At 41.0% G+C, this 14,238-nt stretch overlaps 1 protein-coding gene across 1 annotated transcript in view; it reads left to right on the top strand.

Moving 5' to 3' along the window:
* Positions 1–14,238, top strand: part of CAMSAP2 (calmodulin regulated spectrin associated protein family member 2) — a 97,416-nt gene that overhangs the window by 24,197 nt on the left and 58,981 nt on the right. The gene's annotated exons all lie outside the window — the stretch shown is intronic.

Below are 14,238 nucleotides of genomic sequence, written 5' to 3'. Positions count from 1 at the left end.
GTTTATTAATTTATTCAGTTTAGTTACGGAGCTTCTGTCGTGTACTCTGTATTACCTGCTGTGATGAAACAGTCCCTGTCCTTCAGTGGCTCACTTTCTACTGGAGATTATAGAAACCTAAGCACACTGTAGTACGTACGTTTCAGGAGTTCAGAGGCACCAAACTCAGTCCTAATCTTAGTCTGAGTCTTGACGGCTCTGAAGGGGTTGCCAGGTGGGCACAGAAGCGCCTGTTAGATGGTGCGTGAGTGCCAAGGGTGTGAGAGCCGTGTGCACCGTCACAGCTTTAGCCCAGGGTACGTGTCAGGGCCGATGAGAACCGAGGCCAGACCGTTGGATGGGGGCAGGGCACGGATGAGCTTCTGTGTCCCCCAAGTGTCACTTCATCCTGGAAGTGATGGGGCTTTAAACCAGGGAGGAGGGCATCAGACTTGTGTTACAGTCACTCCGCCATGGAAGAGACACCGCTGGAGGCCGTGGAATTTCAGCAGAAGCGTTTTTGAGGTGGAATTGAGATGATTTTTTTTTTTAATCTGTGTCCCTACCCCCCACCCTTCCCCCCTGGTAACCATAAGTTCCTTCTCTAAGTCTGTGAGCCTGTTTCTGTTTTGTAAATAAGGTCATTTGTATCATTTTTTTTTAGATTCCACATGTAAGTGATATCATGTGGTATTTGTCTTTCTCTGTCTGACTGACTTCACTTAGTGTGATAATCTTCAGGTCCATCCCTGTTGCTGCCAATGGCATTATTTCATTCTTGTTAATGGCTGAGTAATATTCCATTGTATATCTGTACCACATCTTCTTTATCCATTTCTCTGTTGATAGACACTTAGGTTGTTTCCATGTCTTGGCTATTGTAAACAGTGCTGCAGTGAACACTGGGGTGCATGTATCCTTTTGAACGAAGTTTTTCTCCAGATATATGCCCAGTAGTGGGATTGCTGGGTCATATGGTACTTCTATTTTTAGTTTTCTAAGGAACCTCCATACTGTTCTCCATAGTGGCTGTATCAATTTACATTCCCACCAACAATGTAGGAGGGTTCCCTTTTCTCCACATCCTCTCCAGCATTTACTGTTTGTAGATTTTTTTGATGATGGCCATTCTGACCTGTGTGAAGTGATACCTCACTGTAGTTTAAATATGCATTTCTCTAATAATTAGTGATGTTAAGCATCTTTTCATGTGCCTCTTGGCCATCTGTATGTCTTCTCTGGAGAAATGTCTCTTTAGGTCATCTGCCCATCTTTTGATTGGATATTTGTTTTTTTGGTATTGAGCTGTGTGAGTTGTTTGAAAATTTCGGAGACTAATCCCTTGTCGGTTGCATTCTTTGCAAATATTTTCTCCCATTCTGTGGGTTGTCTTTTTGCTTTGTTTATGGTTTTCTTTGCTGTGCTAAAGCTTTTGAGTTTAATTGGGTCCCATTTGTTTATTTTTACTTCCATTACTCTGGGAGATGGATCGAAAAATATATTGTTGCGATTTATGTCAGAGAGTGTTTGGCCTATGTTTCCCTCTAAGAGTTTTATGGTATCAGGTCTTACGTTTAGGTATTTAATCCATTTTGAGTTTATTTTTATGTGTGGTGTTAAAGAGTGTTCTCATTTCATTTTTTGACATGTAGCTGTTCAGTTTTCCCAGTACTGTTTATTGAAGAGACTCTCTTTCCTCCATTTAATAGTCTTGCCTCAAACCTCTACAATTTGTTGTAGATTAATTGACCATAAGTGTATGGGTTTATCTCTGGGCTTTCTGTCCTGTTCCATTGATCTGTATGTTGGTTTTTGTGCCAGTACCACACTGTTTTGATGACTGTAGCTTTGTAATATAGTCCGAAGTCAAGTCCTCAGTTGGGAAATGAAGAAGAGAACCTAGGATAAGGACTGGCCAAAAGATTTTAGCCCTTAGATCAACTCCAAGTAATTAATTGTTGGCTAACTGCTAGAAGCTGGGAAAACCAGCTCTCTGGTTTCGCTTCGTTCTGGGAGCCTCAGCCTCTAGATTTTAGCTCCCCGTCCTCTGTTGCTTCTGGTGGTTTTGAATGCTGATACTTTTACCTAATAGGTTAAAAAAACAAAATAAGTAAAGGGACAGCCTTTTAGTTTAAGAATCTTGAGCTGATGGTCTTACGTCTTATTTTTGGTCAGAAAGATAAAGGTTACTCTGAGTTTCGTCTTCAGCTTCTCTTTTCTTCTTAGCACCTGTTGAAAAACATAGGGATGTATGTAAGTGAAAGTGGGTCTTTGTTGTACTAAGGAATGGAGTAAGATTGATATGCATTTTGTTAGAAATGTCTGGTTTTTTAGTTTGTTATGTTACATTTATGTTTTTACCAAGAAGATGGATGGGAATTCACTTCTTTAATGTACTTACTGAGCTCCCACTGTGTACTCTAGGTTAGGCGTTGGTGATGAAGTCTATGGTCTCTGCCCTAAAGATGCTCCTGGAGACCTGAGGTGAGGAGTCACATGGATTGAAGGATCTGTAGTGTGAAAACGGGATAGGACCGAAGGCGGAAGGTTGTGGGGATGAAGTCAGGTGTGAGGAGAGTTGAATATACTTTACAGATGTTAACTATCCATGCAATATGTGATACAGGTGTTAGTATCACTGTTCTATAGATGAGGAAACTGATACTCCAAAAGGTGAGTTGACTTGCCCAAGGCCAGACAGGTGAGAAATGCTGATGCTTGGGCTTAGCTTGTATCTGCCGACTCCCAAGCCCACGCTCATCCCGTTTATACGTATGGCCTTCCAAAAACCCTAACACACACACAAAAAAAACCCTACTATTTCTGTAGTGCTTAACAGTTTATAAAGCATTTACACTTTTTTTTTTTGGTAACAACTAGGAAAAGTAAATAGGGCAGTTATTACCATCTCTTTTTATAACAAGTAAGGAAACTTTATGGATGGATGTTGTGAGTAACTACTTGTTCAGTTCCGACTGGAACAGGTGTGCAAAGAGGCAGTGAACAGATGGTGATTGTGTAGCCAGTTGGTGACAGAACAGTGACAGGCTCGGGCCTCCCTGACTCCTGACCCAGTGCTTGTTCTGCACATACACTGTGCTGCCACCCTTGTTCCTGTCCTTGTGGATTTTATTCTGCATGGATCCTGGGGAGACCGGCAGAGAATGTCAGCGTGAAGCAGGATGTGACACAGTGAGAGGGTGTGCAGCAGACACACAGAATGGTGAGAGGAGAGGGTTAGGGACCCCAAGAGCAGGGGAGGGCGGCGGGAAGGGGAATTGTTCCGGTCGCCGAAGCGAGGGGCTGTCTTAGTCTCCTCAGGCTGCTATAACAGAATCCCACAGACTCTGTGGTTTTTGAACAAGCGAAGTTTATCCCCCCCAGTTCTGGAGGCTGGGAAGGCCAAGATCAAGGAGTCAGCACGCTCGGGTTTTGATGAAGGCCTCTTCTGGGTTGTAGGCTGCCAGTTTCCCGCTGTGACCTCACGTGGGGGAACAGGCAGGGAGCTCTCCGGAGCCTCTCTTACCAGGGCACGAATCCTGTTCACAAGGACCCCACCTCAGGACCTGACCACCTCCCAGAGGCCCCGCCTCCTCGTACCATCACCCGGGGCTTTAGGGTTCAGCATAGGAGTTTTGGGGGAACACAGACATTCAGATCACAGCAGGTACTCTTCTTACATAGGGACGTCTCATTTAGTGACAGCTGACGTATGAAGATACAGACTTTTAAAAATACAGTGATTCACTTTGCAAAATAATTTTTAAATTTTAAAAATGCTTTACACCAGGATTTATTTTCACAACATTGCTTTGGAAAAATACGCCTTTTAATAACCCAAGTTTCTAAGAATATGTGAAATGAAAAATATCGTCCATATTATAATGTTCAATGTAATGTTCATTATTTTAAAAGACTTGCTCTTACATATAGTGCACAGTCTCCTTTATCTGTTGAAAACATATTTTATATTTCTCATTTTTCCCCAGCTTTATTGATAAAATTTGCATATATTTAAGGTATATAATTTAATGTTTTAATATACACATACACTATGTATACTGATCATATCGAACCAAATATTATGCCTAGTACATAGTGCTTAAAAATGAAATGTTAATTTCTGGCCATAAAAATCAGATGTTTTAGACAAATTGGGATGGTGGAGAGTTTGTTTCCCCAGAGACCATGTCTGCACTCCCTCCCTGCTGTCGCTGGTTTATCCAGGAGTTAGGCTGCCTGATAGGAGGGCTGATGGCATTGTGCGGGGAGAAACTCACAGCGCTGTGGTGGAAGGCGAGGCCGAGCTTGCAGGTGCCCTGCCGAGGCCCCGGAGCCCTTCGGTTTCTGTCCTTCCTGAACCCACTGGTCCAGCGCTCCCAGACTCTGTGCACTGCTTCCATGTCCCCATCAGTAAGTCCCAGTTGTTGTTTAAATTAGCGTAATTAGTTCCACAGACTCTGTTGCCTGCCATTAAAAGAAACATAGCTAAACATTACATAAAGAAGCCACTCATTTCCCTTTATTTCCAGGTGAGGACAGACTTAACTGTAAAAGTAAAAGTTTTAGAGCGAAGAGACCATCACAGCCATCCGGCCTGGACTTCTGAAATTCTCTTGACTAAGACTCACAGTTAGAAATACATTCTGCCTCAGGACCCACGCCTGGTCTAGCTAGATAAACGCATGTGACAGTTATCCTTGTAACTTGATTTTTTTCCTGTTCTATTTGGAAAAAATGTGGACTGCAATTGACTGAACCTACTTCACGCGTGACCATGAGTGGGGCATAAACCCACGTTTAAAATTGCTTGTTTAGTTAAGTTTTTTTTTTTTTATAGACAAAAAATGGTGCAATGACAGTCTTGGTGCTGAAAACTAAATAACCATACTCATGTTTTTCTTAAAAATGTATTCTAATATACAAGTTACCAACGTGATCTGTTTTAATGAAAAGAACTGTGGGAATAGAGTTTGTATGTGGACTTGCCTCCTTAAGATTTATGTTACCTAGGGACTTCCCTGGCAGCCCAGGGGTTAGGACTCAGCGTTTTCACTACCGTGGGCCCAGATTCAATCCCTGGTCTGGGAACTGAGATCCCACAAGCCACACAGTGAGGCAAAAAATATCTATATCTATATCTATCTATCTTATCTAATTTCTATGGTATACTGCTGCCAGATTAATTTTCCTGAAATAACACTTTGATATGTCTTATTTTCCAATTAAAATTTTTTAATCATTTTTATTTGACTTGAAATGCAGTATATATTACAGATTCAGATGCGTATTCTTTTGAAAAAATTTGACTTTCAGAGCTAGTGTCTAAAGTGTGGTGTAACCAATTACTTCAAACTTTGTCTGTAAAATAGATAATTCACTTGTAAATAATGAAAGTTTTATTCTTTCTGTTTGTGATCTCATCTCCATAACATATTCAAAGTAGCAAAAGCTAAGATACTTAGGAAGTTGTCTGATATTACAGACCTGCCAGCAGTACTTTTTGATGATTATTGAAGGTGAAGTAAATGTATATTAACTAGGACTTTTTGTCTTTTAAGAAGGGAAGAAAGATAACTATTCATTGTAGGTTACTAAACTTACGTAGGTAGTACTGCAGAGGATGATTTTTCTTTATTTATATGATATATACAGCATTAGTATATATAATTGGAGCACCAAGATTGAGCTGTTTTAGCAGGTTTGGTGTAGAAATGCGGATTTTTCTAATATGCACGCTTACAGTCCAGTGCTGTCTAGCGGTGCACGGTCCCAGCAGTGGTTCGCAGCCACGGACACCCCAGTCTGTGTCGAACAGATTGATCCCCCATCCCCATCCCCATGATACCGACCCATTTTTGTAGCTTGGTAGAGTGTAGTAGTTTAGCAGATTGTTTTTAATTAATGTCAGTGATGAGCTTTAAAGGAGGAAAATAGATGATTATTTAAAAACTTTACCAAAAAAAAAAAAACTTCACAGACTGTTCCATTTGAATGCTTGCCTGTGTTTAGACACCTGGATAAATGAGCTTCTGTAATGGGGGAAAAAAATCTTTGTAATACTCGGTTTCTTCTGAGCTCACACTGTTCTGTGGTTGAAAAGAGGGTTTTAATGAGCTGTGTTACAAAGTGAGCTGTGTTACAAAGCCGTCCCTGGGGCCTGTCTTTTCAGGAAGTTCTTATATACTTTCAGGGATCTAAGAATGCTAATTATTGTTCTCCTGAAGCTAAAATGTTTAGTTTGTGGTAAACAGTCCAGCTAGTAAACAGATTAAAAAGGTGACTTTAGAGAGTGATGAGGAAGGACTGTGGAGCATATAAAAGCGGGATGATGTGACAGAGCGATCGGGGGAACCGTGTGCAGGTCCGTCATGGATAGAATGGTTGGGGCAGCCTTGTGTGCGAGAATGAGCAGAGGTGTCCGTGAGGGTTCAGTGAGGCCGAGACAAGGGGGGGAGCATCGCCGACAGAGGGCGCCTCAAAAGAAATCAGCTTCACGTCTGGATGATAAAGTTCCTACTAAGAGTTTCCTGGACGAAACGTTCAGGAACTTGAATTTTTAGGGCCACATTTGTTTGACTTGTAATTTGTACAGTATGAACTACTTGATTCATTCAGTAATCCTGGTTGAGAATTACTGTAGGTCTAGGCGATAGGAGACAGAGATGAGAAGACCAAGCCTTGCTTGCACAGAGCTAATATTTGAGTAGCAAAGATGAGCGATGAAAAGCTAAACAAATTGTAATAATTGCAGATGGTAGTAAACGCTCTGAAGAAAATAAATCAAAAAGAAAGAGGTGGAGGGAGTGAAGAATGCTGTTTTCATAGGAGGTGGTCAGGGAAGGCTTGTCTAGAGAGTTGACATTTGAACTGAGACCTAAATACCAGAAAGAAGCAGCGTGTGTGACATCTGGGAAAAGAACAATCCAGGGAAAAGGGACAGCAAGCTAAAGGCCTGGATGTGTGTTTCAGGAACTGAAAGGCCACTGAGGTTGGTCATGAGCAAGATGATGAGTGATGTTCAGCATCTTTTCATGATGCCTGTTGGCCGACCGTATGTCTTCTTTGGAAAAATGTCTATTCAGGTCCTCTGCCCATTTAAAAAAAAAATTTTTTTTTTTGGTTGCTTTCTTTTGGTCTTTTTTTTTTTTTTTTTTTGGCTTTGTTTTGTTTTTGATTTGAGTTGTATGAGTTCTTTGTATATTTTGGATATTAGCCCCTTATCATTTGCAAATACCTTCTCCCATTCAGTAGGTGGCCTTTTTGTTTTGTTGACAGTGTCCTTCACTGTGCAAAAGCTTTTAAGTTTGATGAGGTCCCATTGATTTATTTTTGCTTTTCTTTCCCGTGCCTGAGAAGGCAGATCCAGAAAAAGATCGCTAAGACCAGTGTCAAAGAGTTTTCTGCCTGTATTTTCTTCTAGGAGTTCGTTTAGGTCTTTAAATGATTTTGAGGTTTATTTTTGTGTATGATGTGAGAACATGTTCTAATTTGATTCTTTTACATGTAGCTGTCCAGTTTTCCCAGCACCACTCATTGAAGAGACTGTCTTTCCTCCTCTGTATTTCTTGCCTCCTTTGTTGTAGATTAATTGACCATAGGTGTGTGGGTTTATTTCTGGGCTCGTTATTCTGTACCATTGATCGATATGTCTGTTTTTGTGCCAGTACCGTACTGTTTTGATGACAGTATAGTATAGTCTGAAGTCAAGGATCGTGACACCTCCAGTTTTGTTCTTTTTTCTCACAATTGCTTTGGCTGGAGTCCATTTCTTATCAATATTTTCCTTTCCTGGGTATGGACTAAAGGGAAGGATGTGAGGGCTTAGAAGAGAGAGTGTATTTCCTTTTCCTTAAGCCAATTTTATGATTAAAAGGGTTTAGATTTTTGTTGTTGTTGTTTGTCTGGATGATAAAGCTACTTCAGAAAAACACTTAAAACTAATTGGAAAAGCAATGGTGGAAAATCTTGGATAATAATCTGGAAGGAAATAGAATATTGTATTTATCTCCATTTCTTTCTTACAGTGTTTTTTTTATTGAGATACAATTGACATAGAACGTTGTATTAGTTTTAGGTGTACAGCATATATGTTTATATTGCTGGATTGCAGTAGGTTCCGTTTTATCCCTACTCTGAAGCCTTTTGGGTTTCTGTTTGGGAGATGAGGATGGAGAGATAGTACTGATCCTACACACAACAAACGGCTTTATCTGCTAAAGCTTTTTTCTTTTTCTTTCTGTCTTTCTTTTTTTTTTTAACTCTATAAGAAGTCGTCTTTTTAGAAAGAGTGAATCACAGAGTTCAGCTTATTTTTGTATGCTGGAGCCAAAATGAAATTCCTCAGATAAAGTTCTAAATGGGGAAAAATCGTTTACTACTTCGCAGTTCTCCATCCAGCCGACAGGGAGTGCGCTTTTTGTGCCGAATCAGCTCCACAAAATCAGGGCTGTGTTGATCATGTTGTGTTCCCAGCTCCTGGCCCAGAGAAGATGCTGCCTCAGTGAAGGAAGAAGAGATGTTAGTGAATATTTAAATTAAGAAGTAAATCTATTTTGAAAGAGAAGTCATTCAGAATTACAACCGAGAGTGGTAGAGATGTGGTTTTTGTTTTTGTTTGCCTACAGATTTGAAAAGCGTGAGCTCTGGTTATTCATGACACGACACGCATGTTTACTGAGCTTCCACATGAGGTCTTCTGGGGGAGGGAGGCCCTGAGAATCTAATTAAGTGTTGAGATTGTTGGCTTTCTACTTTACCATTTTAATATAGTAAGCGCCTGTCCGCTTTCAGATAATCAGCTGATGAGCATGTGTTGACTTCCCTCTCCACCTCTGCTTTCTGTATCCAGCTGTGCCATTTAAAACTTCACAGTTCAGACCGCCTGGGGGGGTGGGATAGGGAGGGGTGGGAGGGAGGGAGACGCAAGAGGGAAGAGATATGGGAACCTAGGTATATGTATAACTGATTCACTTTGTCATAAAGCAGAAACTAACACACCATTGTAAAGCAATTATACTCCAATAAAGATGTAAAAAAACAAAACAAAACAAAACAACTTCACAATTCATATTCATATATCAAATCACCAGGATGTACATTTTAAATGTCTTAACAATTTTATGTCAGTAAAGCTGAAATTTTTTTAAAAATTCACATTAATTAATTCTGTTTATAACACAGAATTAATTAATGCATTTTTACCAGTTTGTTTTCATGAAGTGAAGTATGCCTGAGATATAATTAGGTCTGTTAATACCAAGGATATAGTTTAGAAACTAAATCCAGTTACAGTAGATTTTAGGTTGCTCAGATTCTTTCATTATAGAGTTACGTGGTATTTCTCTAGAAATAGTTTAATTATAAAGTAACTTCAGAGTTCTGTTGCATTTGGCCAGAGCCAGTTTTTGCTAAGAGCAGATTAAATCCAAGGAGTGGTTGACCGCTAGCTTCTGCCTAGTTGCTTAGCCCAAGGTGATAAATGAAGCCAATGAGAGTCTCTGCTTCAGAAATCTGAACAAACCATGGAAGGAATTTGCTTGTTAGCAGATGGAGAAACTAAGCAGAGAGTCCTGAGCAGGGAGAGTTAGGGCTGGGAAGGCATGGCAGACGGTGGAGTTAGGGGCAGGGAGAGCGCCTGGAAAGGGTCATAACCATCTTTCCATATTGATGAGTATAGACCCATGCCATCATTTTTCAAGACTGTACAATACTCTGTGGTGTGAAAAGACCATAATTTATTTTTTTAAAATTTTATTTATTTATTTATGGCTGTGTTGGGTCCTCGTCTCTGTGCACGGGCTTTCTCCAGCTGCGGCGAGTGGGGGCCACTCTTCATCGCGGTGTGCGGGCCTCTCACTGTCGTGGCCTCTCTTGTTGCGGAGTACAGGCTCCAGACACGCAGGCTCAGTAGCTGTGGCTCACGGGCCCAGTCACTCCGCGGCATGTGGGATCCTCCCAGACCAGGGCTCGAACCCGTGTCCCCCGCATCGGCAGGCGGACTCTCAACCACTGCGCCACCAGGGAAGCCCAAAGACCATAATTTATTTGCCCAGTTCCTTGATGGATGTTTAGAACCTCCCCGCACTGAAAGGTTTGTAAGTATAACAGTGACGTGATCAGAGTTCCATGTTTAAAACATAGAAAAGGAGGCTGTGTCACTAAGACTGAGCAGGCTGAGTACATATCGTAGTGACCTTTCCTGAGGTAGGGAAACGGGGAGAGGAGGAATTGCAGTGCGGGGAATGGCCACGCTCCAGTGAAGAGATGCCTGTTGAGGCGTGTGCTGAAAATAGAGATTTGGGAATCACCTGGGTAGTCCTGGATAGCTGAAGCCATGGGATTGAGATGACCGGGGAGGGCATGTTTTAGAGGAAAGAGAGAAGGTTAGGGATGGAACTGTTAGAAGCAACCAATATTTAAGTAATGCACAGAAGACACTGTGGAGAACAGACAAAGGTGTGGGATGAAGAATTGAACATTTCTGGATAGTATCAGGAGTCTTCTTGTTCTGATGACATCTATTTTTCTTAATGATTTTTATCCTCATTTTGCTCGGTAATTATTCTTTTCGTCTTAAATCCCAGACTGGGAAAATATTTTAACCTGTCTGTTCAATAGGTAGAACATCCTGATATATTAAGAGTGATCTCATAGATTTTTCTAAAGTACTTTTGAAAAAAAACCTTAAAAGTTTCCTTTAAAAAAAACGATGAGGCATATAGGTTCAGAAATGCTTTGGGTATTTTGACATTTTATTAATTGCAGTATGGTGCACTGGTACCACTTGTTTATATTCAGCTTTTCCTTCCCATCTTTGGCAGAATTGATGCCACACCGCTAGTTTCCATATAGCTATAAGAACGTTACTGAAGAAAGCCTGAAAATACAAGGAAAACTGATTTTTTTCTATCTTTCTTTTGTTAGACAGCATTGTTATTGATAAATAATAGCATTATTTCTTGACTTTTTTAGTGATCTAAACTAGAATTTAGATTTGAATAATGTCAGTACTTAATGGGTCATTAAAAATCAATGTTTTAAAGGAGTTATGTTTGTTATGGTCTACCAAAACTATAGTCGTGTCATTTTATGTGGACAGTAAGGTATTGTATTACCAGCTCAGAGGGTTAACAAAAAAACTTGACAGTCGTTTGATCTCTTTACACATTTCTTCACCTTAGAATGAACATAGGGGAGATTTGACCGTTTTATCGTAGGTAGGAGCATTTCTTGAGAGTTACGTCACCAGATTAGTTTGGGGGTCTCGTGCTGACAGCATCTGTTCTAAGTGCACTGGCTCCTATACATATTTAAACTCCTTTCATGTAAGCACTCGTTTTCCTGCCAGTTACCTAGTGAGGTACCTCCCAGATCTACAGCTCTTTGCCTCTGGCCAGTATCTATGTGTAGAGGCCGTGATGCCGGCCTCGGTGAAGTTAGGTGTCTTAGTTCTGCCGCTGTGGCATGTGTGTCTCGGCACTGCTTGCCAACAGGCCTTCATCTGGAAGGAAGTGGTGACCTCTACTTGGTGGCTTGGAGGAAAGGTGTTCCTGCTTCTTCCTTTGCTGTTTGAGTTTCTGCCATAGCTGTGTCCAAATCTTGTGACATTTTGCCCACTGTTGTTCAACTTTAACTTGTCTTTGTAGTTTCTAAAAACCTGGGTGGTAACCTTCCACGTCGCCAGGGAGAGACATCATGACCTTCCTTTGTCTCTTCCCCGTAGACAGTGCTTGGCAGGTGAGTCCTGACTGCATGGTGGGCAGGTCAGGGAGCAGCTGTGATTGTGTCGGAACCTCGTGTGGTTCACTTTCTTTTTTTCTCTGGTAAAGCTAGTACTGTCAGGTGCAGTCTTCATACGTACCCAGCTGAAAGAAATCTGCTGACCAACTTCCTTTCGGGTAATTTTTTGAGTGTTAACTGGAGCTTTTACTGATAGTTATTTTTATATGAAGCATATTTCGGTGTATTTTATGCAACTTGTTTTCGATTTTGGGATTTGAGGCAGTTTTTGGCTCGGCATATCCATATGCCTGGAAAACTTTCAAATCTGGAAAGCTATAAAACACAAACATACTTTGAAGTACACCATATGTGGCTGGTTCAGCTCTACTAGGAATGTCACATTGGTTAGCAAATGAAAGAACATAGCTGTCATTCTGCGTTGTTGGCATGAGGTGGCAGCAGTTATGTTGAGTGGTGGTGGACGAGCCTGGGCTGCCATATATAAACGGTCGTAAAAATAAAACTTGCCCAGGTCACTATGGTTAGGACGTTTGAAAAACACAGACGTTCTGTACTTAAATCGCGATGTGTTGGATATAATCATCTACTTTCGTGGGTTTTCCGTAAAGCAGCGCACGCTCTGCTGTCCCCGTGGTGGCTGTCTTTTCCTGCTTCCACTGTCTGGTGGCTCATTGCAGCCCCACTCTTAGTGGGCCAGGCACACTCCTAATTTCATTCCTTAAAGTATCGATCCATGTAGCATTTGTTTGGGGGAACATAAAAATAACTGATTACAGGGCCTTCCCTGGTGGCGCAGTGGTTGAGAGTCCGCCTGCCGATGCAGGGGACACGGGTTCGTGCCCCGGTCCAGGAGGATCCCACATGCCGCGGAGCGGCTGGGCCCGTGAGCCATGGCCGCTGAGCCTGCACGTCCGGAGCCTGTGCTCCGCAACGGGAGAGGCCACGACGGTGAGAGGCCCGCGTACCGCAAAAAAATAATAATAATAAAAAAAATAAATGATTATGATGAAGTTTGAAGATTATCTTTAGGTAATAAATTATTCTGCAGGCTAATCCCGTAGTCATACACTGACTAATACCTGAAGTAATAAAACACTACAAATCATTGTGTCACATAACAACTTCTAGAGTACTTTGATGTACTTTGGTCTCATTTGATGCCTTGTGGGGTGAGAAATTATGTATTATCCACATTTAACAGATGAAGAAGAGGCATCTCAATGAAGTCTGAGTGACTTTCAGGTCAGAGCTTTCTTTTTAAAAATCAGCTTTGTTGAGGCATCATTTAAATAAAGTGTACCTATTTAAAGTAAATAGTTTGAGTTTTGACAAATGTATACACTCATGTAAATACTACTCCAGTTAAAATATAAAATGTTTTTATTGGCTCCCAAAATCCCTTCGTGCCTCTTTGCTGTCAGGTCCCTATCTGCATCCCATGCTAGATCTCCATCAGTCTCCTTCCTGTCCCTGTAGGTGAGTTTTGCCTGTTCTAGAATTTCATATAGATGAAAGCATAATGTATGAACTTTTATTTTTTTAATTTATTTGTTTTAGAAATGTAGAATTTACTTATATTCACCGTAAAACGGTGTCACATTTTGTACATGGTTACCGGAAGAGAAATAACACTTGGATGACACTATATTGCTATCAACATTGCTTATGCTGCAGAGTCGGGAAACACTTACTTTCCCCTTTAAAAAAATTTAAAGCTCAGTTTCCAAAAGGTAGTTTTACCACTTATTTTCCTGTTCAAGAAACTGGGAAAATTCTGCAATAAAGGACGAAGGGGTGGAAGGGGAGGAACAGTGCTTCCTTCACTCCTGCCCCCGCTGAAGACACTCAGTGGGATTCGCAGTTGTCAAAGGCTCCTATTTGAAATGTGTTTGGTTACAAGATCAGACAAATCAGTAGATGGGAGAGGCCTTAAGTATAGATCTTTAGCATACAAACAAGGAAGACTAAAAACATTATCACCTATTGCTGGCTAACTTATTCGCAAGTTGCCTACGTACAAACGTGCACATACAGTAACGTGGACTCGTTTCCTTTGGTAAAGCTCACCAAATAGAAGGTCTCTTCTAACATGCTAGTAAAAAATATTTAATTTCCTTTCAACTTTCAGATCAAGTGGCCACAAATCTGTCCTTTCTCCTAAATACTGTCCTCCATTTTTCTTTTCAACCTGGCAGTAGAACAAAACCATAACAGTAACTCGAGTGATGTGAAATCCATGTTTAAGTGATAGAAGGAAATGGGAGGAGGGGGCGTGAGAAAGCTAATCATGAATGCAGCTCGGGGTATTTTCTTGAGAATTACTGTGTCAACGAGTTCCAAACACAACTGAGTTCCACAGATGTTTTAGAAGTACTTTTTCCGGTGCAAATATTTCATTCAATTCACAGTGACACAGTCGTTTTACAAAAGGCAGAACATGTTGAAACTCAGTAAACTACTTAACAGCTCATGAGGCTAATGCTGTAACAACAACAAAAGCCAAAAAGGGCACCG

Source organism: Grampus griseus, assembly GCF_964374135.1.
Source record: "Grampus griseus genome assembly, chromosome: 1".
Lineage (NCBI taxonomy): Eukaryota > Metazoa > Chordata > Mammalia > Artiodactyla > Delphinidae > Grampus > Grampus griseus.
This window is presented reverse-complemented; position numbering and strand designations above follow the sequence as displayed.